Raw genomic sequence first — 19038 nt, 5'->3', positions numbered from 1 at the left:
CACTTAATGCCATAACAAACCACTTGTGGAATCTTCGTTCCTGTCCAGGGATCAAGCCCTGACCTTTGCAGTGGGAGCACTGACTCTAGGACCCTAGACTACCAGAGAAATAACCCGGGGGAGGATCAGACAGTGAGAACTCACACAAAGGAAACCACTTGAATACAAGACCTGGCATCACCAGTAGCACCCTGTGCAGGATGCCTCATCTAAACAACAAACAAAGCAAAATAAAAACCCAGTCACCAGCAGACAGGATTACCACCTCACTCAGCCTTGCCCATCAGAGGAAAAACAAACAAATAGACAAAACAAAACAACAACAATGACAAAAACTCAGAACAAATTTCACCCTATACAAAGTGTACACAAACCACTGGAGCAACATTAGGAGGGCAGAAACCAAAAGGAAGAAATAATTCAACCTTGAAGCCTGGGAAAAGGAGACCTCAAACACAATAAGTTAAAAAAAATAGTGAAAAAGCAGAGAAATACTACACAAATGAAGGAACAAATTAGAAACACAGAAGTTCAAATAAATGAAGAAGAAATAGGCAAACTCCCTGAAAAAGAATTCAGAATAATGATAGCAATGATGATCAAAAACCTTGAAAACAAAATGGAGAAAATGCAAAAATCAGTTAACAAAGACCTAGAAGAATTAAAACCTAAACATACAGAGACAAACAACATGATTACTGAAATTAAAAATAGAATGGATGATTCTAGAATGAATCAATAGCAGAATATCTGAAGCAGAAGAACAAATCAGTGAGCTGGAAGATAAAATGGTGGAAATAACTTCTGAAGAGCAGAATAAAGTGAAAAGAATGAAAAGAACTGAGGATAACCTCAGAGACTTCTGGGACAATATCAAATGCACCAACATTCAAATTATAGGGGTCCCAGAAGAAGAGAAAAAAGAAAGGGTATGAGAAAATTTTTGAAGAGATTATAGTTGGAAACTTATCCAACATGGAAAAGGAAATAGTCAAGTCCCAAGAGGCACAAAGAGTCCCATACAGGATAAACCCAAGGAGAAACATGCCAATACACGTACTAATCGAACTAACAAAGACTAGAAACAAAAGGATATTAAAAGCAGCAAGGGAGAAACAACAAGTAACATACAAGGGAAACCCCATACATTTAACAGCTGCTCTTTCAGCAGAAACTCTTCAGGTCTGAAGGGAATGGCAAGATATATTTAAAGTACTGAAAGGGAAAAACCTACAACCAAGATTACTATACCCGGCAAGGATCCCATTCAAAACTGATGGAGAAATCAAAAGCTTTTCAGACAAGCAAAAGTTAAGAGAATTCAGTACCACCAAACCAGCTTTACAACACATGTTAAAGGGACTTATATAGTCAAGAAATACAGAAGAAGAAAAAGATCTACAAAATCAACCCCAAATAATTAAGAAAATGGCAATAGGAACATATATATCAATAATTACTTTAAATGTAAATGGATTAAATGCTCCAACCAAAAGACACAGACTGGTTGAATGGATACAAAAACAAGACTCATATATACACTGTCTACAAGAAACCCACTTCAGACCTAAAGACACATATAGACTAAAATTGAGAGACACATATAGACTAAAATATATTCCATGCAAATGGGAAGAAAAAGAAAGCTGGAATAGCCATCCTCATATCAGACAAAATAGACCTTAAAGAAGATTACAAGAGATAAGGAAGGACACTACATAATGATCAAGGGATCAATCCAAGAGGAAGACATAACAATTGTAAATATCTATGTACCCAAGAAGGGAGCACCTCAATACAAAAGACAAACACTAACAGACATAAAAGGAGAAATTGACAGTAACACAATAATAGTAAGAGACTTTAAGACCCCACTCACACCAATGGACAGGTTATCAAAACAGAAAATTAATAAGGAAACACAAGTCTTTTTTTTTTTTTTTATTAGTTGGAGGCTAATTACTTTACATCATTACAGTAGTTTTTGTTATACATTGAAATGAATTAGCCATGGATTTACATGTATTCCCCATCCCAGTCCCCCCTCCCACCTCCCTCTCCACCCGATCCCTCTGGGTCTTCCCAGTGCACCAGGCCCGGGCACTTGTCTCATGTACCCAACCTGGGCTGGTTATCTGAGGAAACACAAGTCTTAAATGATACATTAGATGAGATGGATCTCATTGATATCTTCAGGACATTCCATCCAAATGCAGAGAAATACACCTTCTTCTCAAGTGCACATGGAACATTCTCCAGGATAGACAAAATCTTGGGTCACAAATCAAACCTCAGTAAATTTAAGAAAATTGAAATAATATCAAGCATCTTCTCCGACCACAAGAATAGAGACTAGATATCACTTACAAGAAAAAAAAACTATAAGAAATACAAACACATGGATATTAAGCAACACATTTCTAAATAACCAACAGGTTACTGAAGAAATCAAAAGGGAAATAAAAAAATTCCTGGAAACAAATGACAATGAAAACACAACAACTCAAAACCTATGGGATGCAGTGAAAGCAGTTCTAAGAGGGAAGTTTATAGCAAAACAATCCTACCTCAAGAAACAAGAAAAACATCCAATAGACAACCTAAATTTACACCTAAAACAACTGGGAAAAGAAGAACAAAAAAAACCCAAAATTGGTAGAAGGAGATAAATCATAAACATGTGAGCAGAAATAAATGAAAAAGAAATAAAAGAAACAATAGTAAAGATTAATAAAACTTAAGCTGGTTCTTTGAGAAAATAAACAAAATTGACAAACCTTTACCCAGACTCATCAAGAAAAAAAGAGAGGTTAATCCAATCAACAAAATTAGAAATGAAAAAGGAGAGGTTACAACAGACAATGTAGAAATACAAAGGATTATAAGATACTATTATGAATAATAAATATGGCAATAAAATGGATATCCTGGAAGAAATGGACTGATTCTTTAAAAAGTTCAATCTTCCAAGACTGAAGCAGGAAGAAATAGAAATTATGAACAACCCAATTACAAGCACAGAAATTGAAACTGTGATTAAAAATCTCCCAAGACACAAAAGCCCAGGACCAGATGGCTTCACAGGAGAATTTTACTAAACATTTAGAGATGAGCTAATTCCTATCTTTCTAAAACTCTTTCAAAAAATTGCAGAGGAAGGAACTCTTCCAAACTCATTCTACAAGGCCACCATCACCCTGATACCAAAACCAGACAAAGAAAACACACAAAAAAGAAAACTATAGGCCAATATCACTGATGACCATGGATGCAAAAATCCTCAACAAAATTTTAGCAAACAGAATTCAACAACACATCATAAAGCTCATACACCATGATCAAGTTGGGTGTACTCCAGGGATGTAAGGATTCTTCAACATATGCAAATCGATCAGTGGGATACACCATATTAACAAATTGAAAGATAAAAACCACATGATAATCTCAATAGATGCAGAAAAAGCCTTTGACAAAATTCAGCACCCAATTATGATTAAAACTCTTCAAAAAATGGGCACAGAAGGAAACTACCTCAACATAGTAAAGGCCATATATGATAAGCCTATAGCAAACATTATCGTCAATGGTGAAAAACTGAAAGCATTTCCCCTAAGATGAGGAAAAGACAAGGGTGTCCACTCTCACCACTATTACTCAACATAGTTCTGAAAGTACTAGCTATGGCAATCAGTGAAGAAAAAGAAATAAAAGGAATACAGATCAGAAAAGAAGAAGTAAAGCTCTCACTGTTTGCAGATGACATGATAGTGTACATAGAAAACTCTAAAGATAATATCAGAAAATTAGTAGAGCTAATCAGTGAATTTAGCAAAGTTTCAGGATACAAAATCAATACACAGAAATCATTTGCATTTCTCTATAATAACAATGAAAAATTAGAAAGAGGAATTAAGGAATCCCATTCACACTGCAACAAAAAGAATTAAATATCTAGGAATAAACTTACCTAAGGAGACAAAAGAACTGTACACAGAAAATTATGAGACACTAATGGGAGAAACATAAATAACCTCAGATATGCAGATGACACCACCCTTATGGTAGAAAGTGAAGAGGAACTAAAAAGCCTCTTGATGAAAATGAAAGCAGAGAGTGAAAAAGTTGGCTTAAAGCTCAACATTCAGAAAACTAAGATCATGGCATCTGGTCCCATCACTTCATGAGAAATAGATGGGGAAACAGTGGGAACAGTATCAGACTTTATTTTGGGGGGCTCCAAAATCACTGCAGATGGTGACTGCAGCCATGAAATTAAAAGATGCTTATTACTTGGAAGGAAAGTTATGACCAACCTAGATAGCATATTGAAAAGCAGACACATTACTTTGCCAACAAAGGTCCATCTAATCAAGGCTATGGTTTTTCCAGTGGTCATGTATGGATGTGAGAGTTGGACTGTGAAGAAAGCTGAGCACCGAAAAATTGATGCTTTTGAACTCTGGTGTTGTAGAAGACTCTTGAGAGTCCCTTGAACTGCAAGGAGATCCAACCAGTCCATCCTAAAGGAGATCAGTCCTGGGTGTTCATTGGAAGGACTGATGCTGAAGCTGAAACTTTGGCCACCTCATGCGAAGAGTTGACTCATTGGACAAGACCCTGATGCTGGGAGGGATTGGGGGCAGTAGGAGAAGGGGATGACAGAGGATGAGATGGCTGGATGGCATCACCGACTCGACGGACATGAGCTTGAGTAAATTCCAGAAGTTGGTGATGGACAGGGGGGCCTGGCGTGCTGCGATTCATGGGGTCGCAAAGAGTCAGACACGACTGAGCAACTGAACTGAACTGAACTGAATGATAGAAATCAAAGATGACATAAACAGATGGAGAGATATTCCGTGTTCCTGGGTAGGAAGAATCAATATTGTGAAAATGACTATACTACCATATGCAATCTACAGATCCAATGCGATCCCTATCAAACTACCAATGGCATTTTTCACAGAACTAGAACAAAAATTTCACAATTCATATGGAAACACAGAAGACCCCGAATAGGCAAAGCAGTCTTGAGAAAGAAGAATGGAACTGGAGGAATGAACCTTCCTGACTTCAGATTATACCTCAAAGTTACATGCATCAAGAGAGTAAGGAACTGGCACAAAAACAGAAATATAGACCAATGGAACAAGATAGAAAGCCCAGAAATAAACCCATGCATCTATGGGTACCTTACTTTTGACAAAGGAAGCAAGAATATACAACGGGGCAAAGACAGCCTCTTCAATAAATGGTGCTGGCAAAAATAAACTCAAAATGGATTAAAGATCTAAATGTAAGACCAGAAACTATAAAACTCCTAGAAGAGAACATAGGCAAAACACTCTCTGACATAAATCACAGCAGGATCCTCTATGACCCACATCCCAGAATATTAGAAACAAAAGCAAAAATAAACAAATGGGACCTAATGAAACAAAAGCTTTTGCACAACAAAGGAAACTATAAGCAAGGTGAAAAGACAGCCCTCAGATTGGGAGAAAATAATAGCAAACGAAGCAACAAAGGATTAATCTCAAAAATATACAAGCAACTCCTCCAGCTCAACTCCAGAAAAATAAATGACCCAATCAAAAAATGGGCCAAAGAACTCAACAGACATTTCTCCAAGGAAGACATACAGATGGCTAAAAAACACATGAAAAGATGCTCAACATCACTCATTATCAGAGAAATGCAAATCAAAACCACAATGAGGTACCATTACACGCCAGTCAGAATGGCTGCTATCCAAAAGTCTACAAGCAATAAATGCTGCAGAGGGTATGGAGAAAAGGGAACCCTCTTACACTGTTGGTGGGAATGCAAACTAGTACAGCCGCTATGGAAAACAGTGTGGAGATTTCTTAAAAAACTGGAAATAGAACTGCCATATGACCCAGCAATCCCACTTCTGGGCATACACACCGAAGAAACCAGATCTGAAAGAGACACCCCAATGTTCATCGCAGCACTGTTTATCATAGCCAGGACATGGAAGCAACCTAGATGCCCATCAGCTGATGAATGGATAAGAAAGCTGTGGGACATATACACCATGGAATATTACTCAGCCATTAAAAAGAATTCATTTGAATCAGTTCTAATGAGATGGATGAAACTGGAGCCCATTATACAGAGTGAAGTAAGCCAGAAAGATAAAGACCATTACAGTATACTAACACATATATATGGAATTTAGAAAGATGGTAACGATAACCCTATATGCAAAACAGAAAAAGAGACACAGATGTATAGAACAGACTTTTGGACTCTGTGGGAGAAGGCGAGGGTGGGATGTTTCAAGAGAACAGCATCAAAACATGTATATTATCTAGGGTGAAACAGATCACTAGCCCAGGTGGGATGCATGAGACTAGTGCTCGGACCTGGTGCAGTGGGAAGACCCAGAGGGATTGGGCGGGGAGGGAGGTGGGAGGGGGGATTGGGATGGGGAACACATGTAAATCCATGGCTGATTCATGTCAATGTATGACAAAACCCACTACAATATTGTAAAGTAATTAGCCTCCAACTAATAAAAAAAAATTAAAAATAGAAAAAATTAAAAATTAAAAAATTTAAAAAATAAATGGTGCTGGGAAAGCTGGACAGCTACATGTAAAAGAATGAAATTAGACCACTTCCTAACACCATACACAAAGATAAACTCAAAAAGGATTAAAGACCTAAATTTAAGACCAGAAACTATAAAACTCTTAGAGGCAAACAAAGGCAGAACATTCAATGATATAAATCAAAGCAAGATCCTCTATGACCCACCTCCTAGACTAGTGGAAATAAAAACAAAAGTAAACAAATGGGACCTGATTAAACTTAAAAGCTTTTGCACAGCAAAGTAAGCTATAAACAAGGTGAAAATAGAATCCTCAGATTGGGAGAAAATAATAGGAAATGAAAAAACTGACAAAAGGCTTAATTTCCAAAATATACAAGCAGCTCATACAAATCAATACCAGAAAAACAAACAACCCAATCAAAAAAGTGGGGAAAAGATCTAAACAGACATTTCTCCAAAGAAGACATACAGATGGCTAACAAACACATGAAAAGATGCTCAACATCACTCATTATTACAGAAGTGCAAATCAAGACTACAATGAGATATCACCTCACACAAGTCAGAATGGCCATTATCAAAAAGTTTATAGACAATAAATGCTGGAGAGGGTGTGGAGAAAAGGGAATGTTCTTGTACTGTTGGTGGGAATGTAAATTGATACAACCGCTATGGAAGACAGTATGGAGATTCCTTAAAAAACTAGGAATAAAACCACCATGTGACCCAGCAATCCCACTCCTAGGCATATACCCTGAGGAAACCAAAATTGAAAAAGACACATGTATCACATTGTTCGTTGCAGCACTATTTACAATAGCTAGAACATGAAAGCAACCTAGATGTCCATTGACAGATGAATGGATAAAGAAGTTGTGGTACATATACACAATGGAATATTACTCAGCCATAAAAAGGAACGCATTTGAGTTAAGTCTAATGAGGTGGATGAACCTAGAACCTATTATACAGAGTGAAGTAAGTGAGAAAGAGAAAGATGAATATCATATTCTAACACATATATACAAAATCTAGAAAAATGCTACTGAAAAATTTATTTACAGGGCAGCAGTGGAGAAACATCCATAAAGAATAGACTCACGGGCATGGGGAGAGGGGAGAGGGTGAGATGTATGGAAAGAGTAACATGGAAACTTACATTACCATATGTAAAATAGATAGCCAATGGGAATTTTCTGTATGGCTCAGGAAACTCAAACAGGGGCTCTGTGTCGACCTGGAGGGTGGGATGCGAGGGAGGTGGGAGGGAGGTTCTGGAGGGAGGGGATATGTGTGTACCTACGGCTGATTCATGTTGAGGTCTGACAGGAAACAACAGAATTCTGTAAAGCCATTATCCTTCAATAAAAAATTATTTTTAAAATGGCAAATACAATTTATTTACTACTTCTTGCCAATTTATAATCTTTAAGAAAGTTAATTCTGATTTAGTTATATATTACTGTAAATCTATATTACCTAGTAATACTTTAGTGGGCCTATTCTTCTAGTAATATAGATTTAAAATGTTTAAAGTAAAGCACATATTGATATACTAACACGATATGGGCAGGATTCCCAGGTGACTCAGTGGTAAAGAACCTTCCTGCTAATGCATGAGTGATTAAAGAGAAAAGCTAAATTAAAAAAAAAAACAAAACAAAGAGCTAGTTAGTAAATGTTTGTTCTCCATTCTCACTCCCCAAAATGGGGAGGTTCATGATCCAAAAATATTGAGACTCTTCATTATATAGTAAACAATAGAATAATGTTAATGCAGAATTCTGTTCCAAATTCTTTTTTGTCAGGTTGAAGGACTAAAATAGAAATTATACCACACACACACACACACACACACACACACACACACACACACACAAGAAATTATACCACAAAACGTTTTTCAGATTTTTTAAACTTTGCTTTATTCAATACTATTTGGTCCCATCTGTTTGTACTAAGTCAACACATTTATGTTTTATCACACAATCACAGAAAACTAACCAAACAAATCACAAGGACCACAGCCTTGTCTAGCTCAATGAAACTATGAGCCATACCATGTAAGGCCACCCAAGAAGGACAGGTCATGGCGGAGAGTTGTGACAAAACGTGGTCCACTGGAGAAGGGAATGGCACTCCACTTCAGTATTCTTGCCTGGAGAACCCCATGAACAGTAAGAAAAGGCAAAAAAAATAGGACATTGGAAGCTGAACCCCCCAGGTTGGTAGGTGCTCAATATGCTACTGGAGAAGAGTGGAGAAATAACTCCAGAAAGAATGAAGAGACAGAACCAAAGCAAAAACAACACCCAGTTGTGGATGTGACTGGTGATAGAAGCAAGGTCCAACACCATAAAGAGCAATATTGCATAGGAACCTTGAATATTAGGTCCATGAATAAAGGAAAATTGGAAGTGGTCAAACAGGAGATGGCAAGAGTGAACATCAACATTTTAAGAATCAGTGAACTAAAATGGACTGGAATGGGTAAATTTAACTCAGATGACCATTATATCTACTACTGTGGGCAAGAATCCCTTAGAAGAAATGGAGTAGCCATTATAGTCAACAAAAGAGTCTGAGATGCAGTACTTGGATGCAATCTCAAAAATGACAGAATGATCTCTGTTCATTTCCAAGGCAAACCATTCAATTTCAGAAGCCAAGTCTATGCCCCAACTAGTAATGCTGAATTAGCTGAAGTTGAACAGTTCTATGAAGACATACAAGACCTTCTAGAACTAACAGCCAAAAAAGATGTCTTTTTCATCACAGGGGACTGGAATGCAAAAGTTGGAAGTCAAGAAATACCTGGAGTAACAGGCAAATTTAGCCTTGGAGTACAAAATGAAGCAGGTCAAAGACTAACAGAGTTCTGCCAAGAGAACACATTGGTCATAGCAAACACCCTCTTCCAACAACACAAGAGAAGACTCCACACATGCACATCACCAGATGGTCAACACTGAAATCAGATTGATTGAACATTCAATGCAGCTATGGAGAAACTCTATACAGTCAGCAAACACAAGACCAGGAGCTGACTGTGACTCAGATCATGAACTCCTGATTGCCAAATTCAGACTTAAACTGAAGAAAGTAGGGAAAACCACTAGGCCATTCAAGTATGACCTAAATCAAATCACTTACGATTATACAGTGAAAGTGAAGTCTCTCAGTGGTGTCCCAATCTTTATGACCCATGGACTGTAGCCTACCAGGCTCTCCCATCCACGGGATTTTCCTGGCAAAGGTACTGGAGTGGGTTGCCATTTCCTTCTCCAGGGGATCTTCCCAACCCAGGGATGGAACCCAGGTCTCCCACATTGTAGGCAGACGCTTTGCCATTGAGCCACCAGAGATTGTCCCTCAGTCGTGTCCTACTCTTTGCGACTCCACGGACTGCAGCATGCCAGGCATCCCTGTCCATCACCAAATCCCAGAGCCTACTCAAACTCATGTCCATCACGTCGGTGATGCCATCCGACCATCTCATCCTCTGTCGTCCCCTTCTCCTCCTGCCTTCAATCTTTCCCAGCATCAGGGTCTTTTCAAATGAATTGCTTTGTTGCATCAGGTGGCCAAAGTATTGGAGCTTCGGCTTCAGCATCAGTCCTCCCAATGAGTATTCAGGACTGATTTCTTTTAGGATGGACTGGTTGGATCTCCTTGCAGTCCAAGGGACTCTCAAGAGTCTTCTCCGACACCACAGTTCAAAAGCATCAATTCTTTGGTGCTCAGCTTTCTTTCTAGTCCAACTCTCACATCCATACATTACTACTGGAAAACGATAGCTTTGACTAGACAGACCTTTGTTGGTAAAGTAACGTCTCTGCTTTTTAATATGTGGTCTAGGTTGATCATAGCTTTTCTTCCAAGGAGCAAATATCTCTTAATTTCATGGCTGTAGTTATCAGCTGCAGTGATTTTAGAGCCAAAAAAATAAAGTCTGTCACTGTTTCCACTGTTTTCCCATCTACTTGCCATGAAGTAATGGGACCGGATGCCATGGTCTTAGTTTTCTGAATGTTAATCTTTAAGCCAACTTTTTCACTCTCCTCTTTCACTTTCATCAAGAGGCTCTTTAGTTCTTCACCTTCTGTTGTAAGGGTGGTGTCACCTGCATATCTGAGGTAATTGATATTTCTCCCAGCAATCTTGATTCCAACTTGTGCTTCATCCATCCCAGCATTTCTCATGATGTACTCTGCATATAAGTTAAATAACCAGGGTGACTGTATACAGCCTTGACGTACTCCTTTCCCGATTAGGAACCAGTCTGTTGTTCCATGTTCAGTTCTAACTGTTGCTTCCTGACCTGCATACAGATTTCTCAGGAGGCAGGTCAGGTGGCCTGGTATTCCCATCTCTTTCAGAATTTTCCACAATTTGTTGTGATCCACACAGTCAAAGCTTTGGCAAAATCAATAAAGCAGACACAGATGGTTTTCTGGAACTCTCTTGCTTTTTCGATGATCCAACGGATGTTGGCAATTTGATCTCTGGTTCCTCTGCCTTTTCTAAATCCAGCTTGAACATCTAGAATTTCATGGTTCACATACTGTTGAAACCTGGCTTGGAGAATTTTGAGCATTACTTTGCTAGCATGTGAGATGAGTGCAATTGTGCAATAGTTTGTGCAATCTTTGGCATTGCCTTTCTTTGGGATTGGAATGAAAACTGACCTTTTCCAGTCCTGTGGCCACTGCTGAGTTTCCCAAATTTGCTGGCATATTGAGTGCAGCACTTTCACAGCATCATCTTTTAGGATTTGAAATAACTCAACTGAAATTCTGTCACCTCCACTAGTTTTGTTTGTAGTGATGCTTCCTAAGGCCCACTTGACTTCACATTCCAGGATGTCTGGCTTTAGGTGAGTGATCACACCATCGTGATTAACTGGGTTGTGAAGATCTTTTTTGTACAGTTCTTCTGTGTATTCTTGCCACCTCTTCTTAATATCTTCTGCTTCTTTTAAGTCCTTACCATTTCTCTCCTTTATTGTGCCCATCTTTGCATGAAATGTTCCCTTGGTATCTCTACTTTTCTTGAAGAGATCTCTAATATTTCCCATTCTATTGTTTTCTTCTGTTTCTTAGCACTGATCACTGAGGAAGGCTTTCTTATCTCTCCTTGCTATTCTTTGGAACTCTGCATTCGAATGGGTATATCTTTCCTTTTTTCCTTTGCCTTTCACTTCTCTTCTTTTCACAAGCTATTTGGAAGGCCTCCTCAGACAGTCATTTTGCTTTTTTGCATTTCTTTTTCTTGGGGATGGTCTTGCTCCCTGTCTCCTGTACAATGTCATGAACCTCTGTCCATAGTTCTTCAGGCACTCTGTCTATCAGATCTAGTCCCTTACATCTATTTCTCACTTCCACTGTATAATCATAAGATATTTGATTTAGGTCATACTTGAATGGTCTAGTGGTTTTCCCTACTTTCTTCAGTTTAAGTCTGAATTTGGCAATCAGGAGTTCATGATCTGAGCCACAGTCGGCTCCTGGTCTTGTGTTTGCTGACTGTATAGAGTTTCTCCATCTTTGGCTGCAAACAATATAATCAATCTGATTTCAGTGTTGACCATCTGGTGATGTCCACGTGTAGAGTCTTCTCTTGTGTTGTAAGAGGGTGTTTGCTATGACCAGTGTGTTTTCTTGGCAGAACTCTATGAGCCTTTGCCCTGCTTCATTCTGTTCTCCAAGGCCAAATTTACCTGTTACTCCAGGTGTTTCTTGACTTCTGACTTTTGCATTCCAGTCCCCTGTGATGAAAAGGAGATCTTTTTTGGGTGTTAGTTCTAGGTCTTGTAGGTCTTCATAGAACCATTCAATGTCAGCTTCTTCGGCATTACTGGTCAGGGCATAGACTTGAATTACCATGATATTGAATGGTTTGTCTTGGAAACAAGCAGAGATCATTCTGTCATTTTTAAGATTGCATCCAAGTACTGCATTTCAGACTCTTTTGTTGACTATGATGGCTACTCCATTTCTTCTAAGGGATTCTTGCCCACAGTAGTAGATATAATGGTCATCTGAGTTAAATTCACCCATCCCAGTCCATTTTAATTAGCATATTCCTAAGATGTTGACGTTCACTCTTGCCATCTCCTGTTTGACCATTTCCAATTTTCCTTTATTCATGGACCTAACATTCCAGGTTCCTATGCAATATTGCTCTTTACAGCATCGGAGCTTGCTTCTATCACCAGTCACATCCACAACTGGGTGTTGTTTTTGCTTTGGCTCCGTCTCTTCATTCTTTCTGGAGTTGTTTCTCCACTGATCTCCAGTAGCATATTGGGCACCTACCGACCTGGGGAATTCATCTTTCAGTGTCGAATTTTTTTTGCCTTTTCTTACTGTTCATGGGGTTCTCAAGGCAAGAATACTGAAGTGGTTTGCCATTCCTTTCTCCAGTGGACCACATTTTGTCAGAAATCTCCACCATGACCTGTCCATCTTGGGTGGCCCTACATGGCATGGCTCATAGTTTCATTGAGTTAGACAAGGCTGTGGTCCATGTGATGAGAGTGGTTAGTTTTCTGTGACTGTGGTTTTCAGTCTATCTGCCCTCTGATGGAGAAGGATAAGAGCCTTATGGAAGCTTCCTGATGGGAGAAACTGACTCAGGGGGAAACTGGGTCTTGTTCTGATTGGCAGGGCCATGCTCAGTGAATCCTAATCCAATTTTCTGTTGATGGGTGGGGCTGTGTTCTGTCCCTCTTATTTACCTGGGGCCAAACTATGGTGGAGGTGATGAAGATAATGGCGACCTCCCTCAAAAGATCCTGTGCATGCACTGCACCACGCAGTGCCCCCAGCCCTGCACCACTGACCCATGCCTCCGCTGGAGACTCCAGGACAGCCACAGGCAAGTCCAGGGCAGTCTCCTGTGGGGTCACTGCTCCTTTCTTCTGGGTCCTGGTGCACAGGGTTCTGTTGCGCCCTCCAAGAGTCTATTTCCCAGTCCTGTGTACGTTCTGGCAGCTCTGCGGTGGGGTGACCTGTGGTGACCTCCTCCAAGAGGGCTTATGCCATACCTACGTCTGCTGCACCCAGAGCCTCTGTCCCTGCGGCAGACCACCGCCAACCAGCACCTCCGCAGGAGACACTCAAACACAGTTCTGTCTTAGTCTCTGTGGGGTCTCTGGGTCCTGGTGTGCACAAGGTTTGTTTGAGCCTTCAGAGCATCTCTTGTGGGAATGGGGATTGATTCTAAAGGTGAATTCACCCCTCCTACTGTCTTGGTGGGGCTTCTCCTTTGCCCTTGGATGTGGTGTATCTCCTCACAGCCTCTCCAGTGCCTACCATCTTACTGGGGTTTCTCTGACCTTGGACATGGGATATCTCCATGTGGCTGGTCCAGCGAAGTGCAGCCACTATTCCTGACCTTGGGTATCTCCTCTCCGCCACTTGCCGCTCCAGCTAATATTAGGGTCTTACAAATATTTCTCTATATCACTAAGTATTGTTTCTACATTCTTTTACAATAACATCATTTATGTTGGTTGAATAATATTCCAATATGTGTCTGTACCATGACTTATTACTTAACATATCTTTTACTGATAGCTATTAAATTATTTAAAGAAGTACATTAGAAAAATTAAAGCTATCTGATAATGTTGGAATGCACAGCCTTGCAAAGTAGTGAGTTTTCCTTTTGAGAGGATAGAATGTAATTTTTAGGGGTTATCTCAGAAGCAATTCCTACTCTAAGAAGGTGCCTTCTTTCTTTTCTCTGGCCCAGTTTCTTGTGGCAGTTATTTTTCTTCCTAGTATTTGCCTTCTTTCCCTGTGCTTCAGTCTCACCCCAACCTTATCATCCTGATTATCTCCTCCTTAGTGCCAGATTCAGAAAGCACTGCTTTTGCATTCCTGTGTCTACTAAATGGCTTTTTAGTCAACTGCTCTACCACTGAGTCATATCCCCACTACCATAGGGCTTCTCTCTTTCCTGGACAATCTGATCAGACACTCTCTAGGCCCAATAATCTTTTTTTTTTTTTTTTTGCCACACCACACAGCTTGTGGGATCTTAGTTCCCTGGCCAGGGACAGAACCAGTCAGTAAAAGCACTGTGTCCTAACCATTGGACCACCAGGGAACTTCTCCCATAGAATAGTTGAGTAGCCTGGCGTCACATCATAAGAATATCCTAGGCCTTCATTGTTCTTAAAAATGGAATGCTATTTGGGATGGGTACAGGAAAGAGCTGGCAAAAGAAGTTTAAAGGTGTTTAAAACAAAAAACAAACTTTAAAGGGGATGCTCTTTATGTACAATAATGTTAGTATGTGTAAATAAGAGTGAAAACAATTGTCTTGTGTCATTAGTTGTAAAGCTGATCAACATTTTATTAGCCTCTTGAGATCCTTAATTCTGACTTTAATCACTTTAGGGCAGGGATTCTACTCTTCTTATTTTTGATACATTCTTTAGAGTAGCTACAAAATCAATATTTGTACAGCCAATTTGTGGTGAAAGAGTAAATTTAATATTTTAAGATTCCCAAATCACAATGGCATCTCTAAATTTTTTATAAAACTAGCATGTAGCTTTCATTTCCTATTTGGAGTCTTCCTATCCCACCATCTTGGCCACCTTGAACACTTCCTATTTACAGAAGGCTGTTTAATAAATGTGAGTAAAACTAAGACTGCAGTTTAAGTTCAGACAAAGAAATCTGTTGGATACACTTCAGCAACCCTTATCATCAGTCAAAAGGAATAAGCCACATTGTCCTAGGAATGATATGTTTACAGAGAATTGTAAACACAATTCTGAATTCTTCTGATAAAACTTGACTTCCAAAGCTTCAGGCTCAAACAGCTGACTGACCCACTGCTGCTTTCTGAAGTGCTGATCTGCTCTTTTCTCAGCTTCTCCCAAGCTGGCTGTAACTTTGCGCTTGCACTGAGACGTGGTGTTCTTTGTTTAGGGTCAAACTGCCTAGGTTTGTGGGGGGAAAAAAAGATCCTTAGATCAAAGTCTTTGTTGGATATCAAATTTCTTTAATGAGCCCTTTCCTTCCTAATACCTCATGGTGTTCTCTTTTGACTTTGGATTTGACTCCAATTTAGTACAAACAACTAATAACAACTTCCACTGAATAACACATTCTTTTAGTTTATAAAGCAGTCTTTGTATCTCATTTTGTTGAATTTTTGTAACAGTTCTGTGGGGTTAGAGAGTCAAATGTGGTTTGGCTCTTTCTGACTGGGCAAGATGAGTTTGAGTGGTGGAGTGGCTTACCTGAGATTACATAGCAAAATGTGTGTGTGTGTGTGCGTGCATGCTCAGTCATGTCCGACTCTTTGTGACCCCATGGACTGTAGTCCGCCAGGCTCCTCTGTCCATAGGATTTTCCAGGCAAGAATACTGGAGTAGGTTGCCATTTCCTGCTCCAGGGGATCTACCTGATCCAGGGTTTGAACCCGAGTCTTCTATGGCTCCTGCATTGACGGGCAGATTCTTTACCACTGAGCCACCTAGGGTTGGATTGGCAACTTTCAATTCAATACTCTTTCTACTGCACATGAAAAAACAAGGAGAGGGAATGTAAAGTGATGCCGACATTGTGGAAAACAGGATAGTGGTTTCTCAAAAAATTCAACGTACAATTATCATATGATCCAGCAACTTTCCTTCTAGGTGTATATCTAAAAGAATTAAAAGCAGGGACAGTTATTTGCTTCATAACAGCATTGTTCACAAAAGCTAAAAGGTGGAAACAACCCAAATGTCCATGAAGAGATGAAGGGATAAACAAAATGTGGCATATGTCTACAATGAATTATTGTTCAGCCTTGAAAAGGAACGGAATTCTGATACATGCTGTAAGATGGATGAACCTTAAGGACATTAGGCTAGGTAAAATAAGTGAGACACAAACGGACAAATACTCTATGATTCCACTTATATGAGGTACCTAGAACAGTTAAATACATAGTCAGAAAATAGAACACTGGTTACTGGGGCTTAGGCTGAGGGAGGATGCAAAGTTCCTGTTTAAAGAGTACAGAGTTTCACTTTGGGATGATGAAAAAATTCTGGAGGTAGATAATGGTGATCATTGTGCAATGATGTGAATGTGCTTAATGCCACTGAGTTGAGCACTTGAAAGTGGGTAAAGTGTAAATTTTGTACTATAGGGCTTCTCAGATGGTAAAGAATATGCCTGCAATGCAGGTTCAATTCCTGGGTTGGGAAGATCCCCTAGAGACAGGAATGGCTGTCTCATTCATGCTTTAGAAGGGGATGAATAATCACAGATAGAAGGGAAATGAAACTTCTCTCTTAATGTGTATAAAATTTATAACTGTGACTAACACTTTCACTTTCACATATTCTGCTACAATAACAGAAAAGTCAGGGGAGGGGGATAAGTATGGGAAAAGCAATAAACCTTGATTGAAGCCCTGGTTCTGCTTCTAAAAGATAACCTTTTTACTCCTCAATTTCATTATCTGTAAATCAAGGGAGACTGGATTAGGTATTCTTCCAACTCTAAACAGTCATCAGAAAAATGCATGTTCTGAGGACAAAGCCATATCAGGATTTCTATTGAGGTCCCCACCTGATGATCAAACGTTTGTGGAAAAGACACATCCTCTCAGATAAATGATAGAGACAAGTTGACATTTGCTCTGATTTTCAGAAATAAGTGTTAGAGTTGCCAGGCTTATTAGCATACCAGTCTGTAGGAAGAAGTCCAGATAAAAGGTGCAGGTGTTTTCTAACTATAATAACTATTATTATTCAGGCACCAATTAGAGTCTAGCAATGCTACAGAAAAAAGTTGGTGAAGCTAATTATCTCAAGTTTGGTGGATAAAAATCAATCTGTTGAACAAATATAGTTTATAGTTTTAAGTAAACACACATTATTTTAACAAATGCAGTTTCCAGTTACAAATATTTATGATCCGAAGGATACAAATCAACACTCCTTGTAACCATCACAACGAATCTTTGTATATCACCAGAAAGCTCTTTGCCCTTCATAGCAAACAGCTTGCGAAACTTGACTTCATAATGACAAGTCATAAACTTTATGCTGCATGCATGCTAAGTCACCCAGTCGTGTCCGACTCTGTGTGACCCTATGGACTGTAGCCCACCAGGCTCCTCTGTCCATGGCATTCTCCAGGCAAGAATACTGGAGTAGATTGCCATGCCCTCCTGCAGGGGAACTTCCTGACCCACGAATGGAACCAGTGTCTCTTACATCTCCTGCATTGGCAGGCGGATTCTTTACCACTAGCGCCACCCATGGGCAAATATTCATAGTTTTTTTTCCTTTAAAGAAGTCTTTTAGGGACTTCCCTGATGGCCCAGTGGTTAAGACTCTGAGCTCCCAATGCAGGGGGCCCAGGTTCGATCCCTGGTCAGGGAACTAGATCCCACATGCTGCAACTAAGACCTGGTGCAGCCAAATAATGAATAAATATATTTTTTTTAAGTCTTTTAGTTTTGTTAAAATTCTCTGTCATTTAGCTGCAGAACTCCTTTTTGATATGACTCTTAATATTCCATAGATCTCATGTTCCAAGTAACGTGTCTCCCAGGTTTCCACTTGATAGGAGAGCATGCAAGTGAAAAGTGAAGATGATGTTAATGGCCCTCTCCCTGTCCCAATCCCTCCCTACCTTTCTGGTCCTTCCTCAGTCCCACGTTGCCTTGGATGCAATGGGAGAACACCACAGCCAGTGACTGGAACAAATCAGGGTCAAGCGGGCTGCGATCATGTCAGGCTGCTTGCAAGTCTGCTGGGGGGAAAGATGGGGATCACTTGGGGATCTGTGCTGCTGCCTGCTCAGAGGAATTAGGGTGTGCATACTCATTTTTCTTACATCTAAGATGTACTACCTTGCTGAGTATTTGTCTTGTCAAATACTTGGGTTTGTTATTGAACTGCTGAGGCTTGCTTCAGTGATAATTTGTAGCCTGTGCTAAATTAAAGAGCATTAGAATTTTGTCTCCTCACTAAAAACCAGAAAGGGGAAGGATGAACTGCAAACAGGAAAGCTAGATCTTTTGATCTAGATCATGAAGGAGTCAAGATACCTAAAAGGGCATTCCTGGTTGAGGTTGCTGGAATTCTGGCCCTCCTCGGGTGTCTGCCACGAGTCCTCTATGAACACCACACGTTCACCCTTTCCCACATTTCACTCTTTCTGTAGGCTCCTGCTACTGCTGCTAAGTCGCTTCAGTTGTGTCCGACTCTGTGCGACCCCATAGATGGCAGCCCACCAGGCTTCCCCGTCCCTGGGATTCTCCAGGCAAGAACACTGGAGTGGGTTGCCATTTCCTTCTCCAATGCATGAAAGTGAAAAGTGAAAGTGAAGTCGCTGAGTTGTGCTCTTAGCGACCCCATGGACTGCAGCCTACCAGGCTCCTCCGTCCATGGGATTTTCCAGGCAAGAATTCTGTAGGCTAGTGATACCTAA

General features: G+C 39.9%; 1 non-coding gene across 1 annotated transcript; it reads left to right on the top strand.

Moving 5' to 3' along the window:
* The first annotated feature begins 17911 nt into the window (after positions 1–17911).
* TRNAG-CCC (transfer RNA glycine (anticodon CCC)) lies at positions 17912–17984 on the top strand. Its single transcript has one exon. It is a non-coding gene; the product is annotated as a tRNA-Gly (tRNA).
* Positions 17985–19038: the final 1054 nt, after the last annotated feature.

Source organism: Odocoileus virginianus, chromosome 24 (assembly GCF_023699985.2).
Source record: "Odocoileus virginianus isolate 20LAN1187 ecotype Illinois chromosome 24, Ovbor_1.2, whole genome shotgun sequence".
In the NCBI taxonomy this organism is placed as follows: domain Eukaryota; kingdom Metazoa; phylum Chordata; class Mammalia; order Artiodactyla; family Cervidae; genus Odocoileus; species Odocoileus virginianus.
This window is presented reverse-complemented; position numbering and strand designations above follow the sequence as displayed.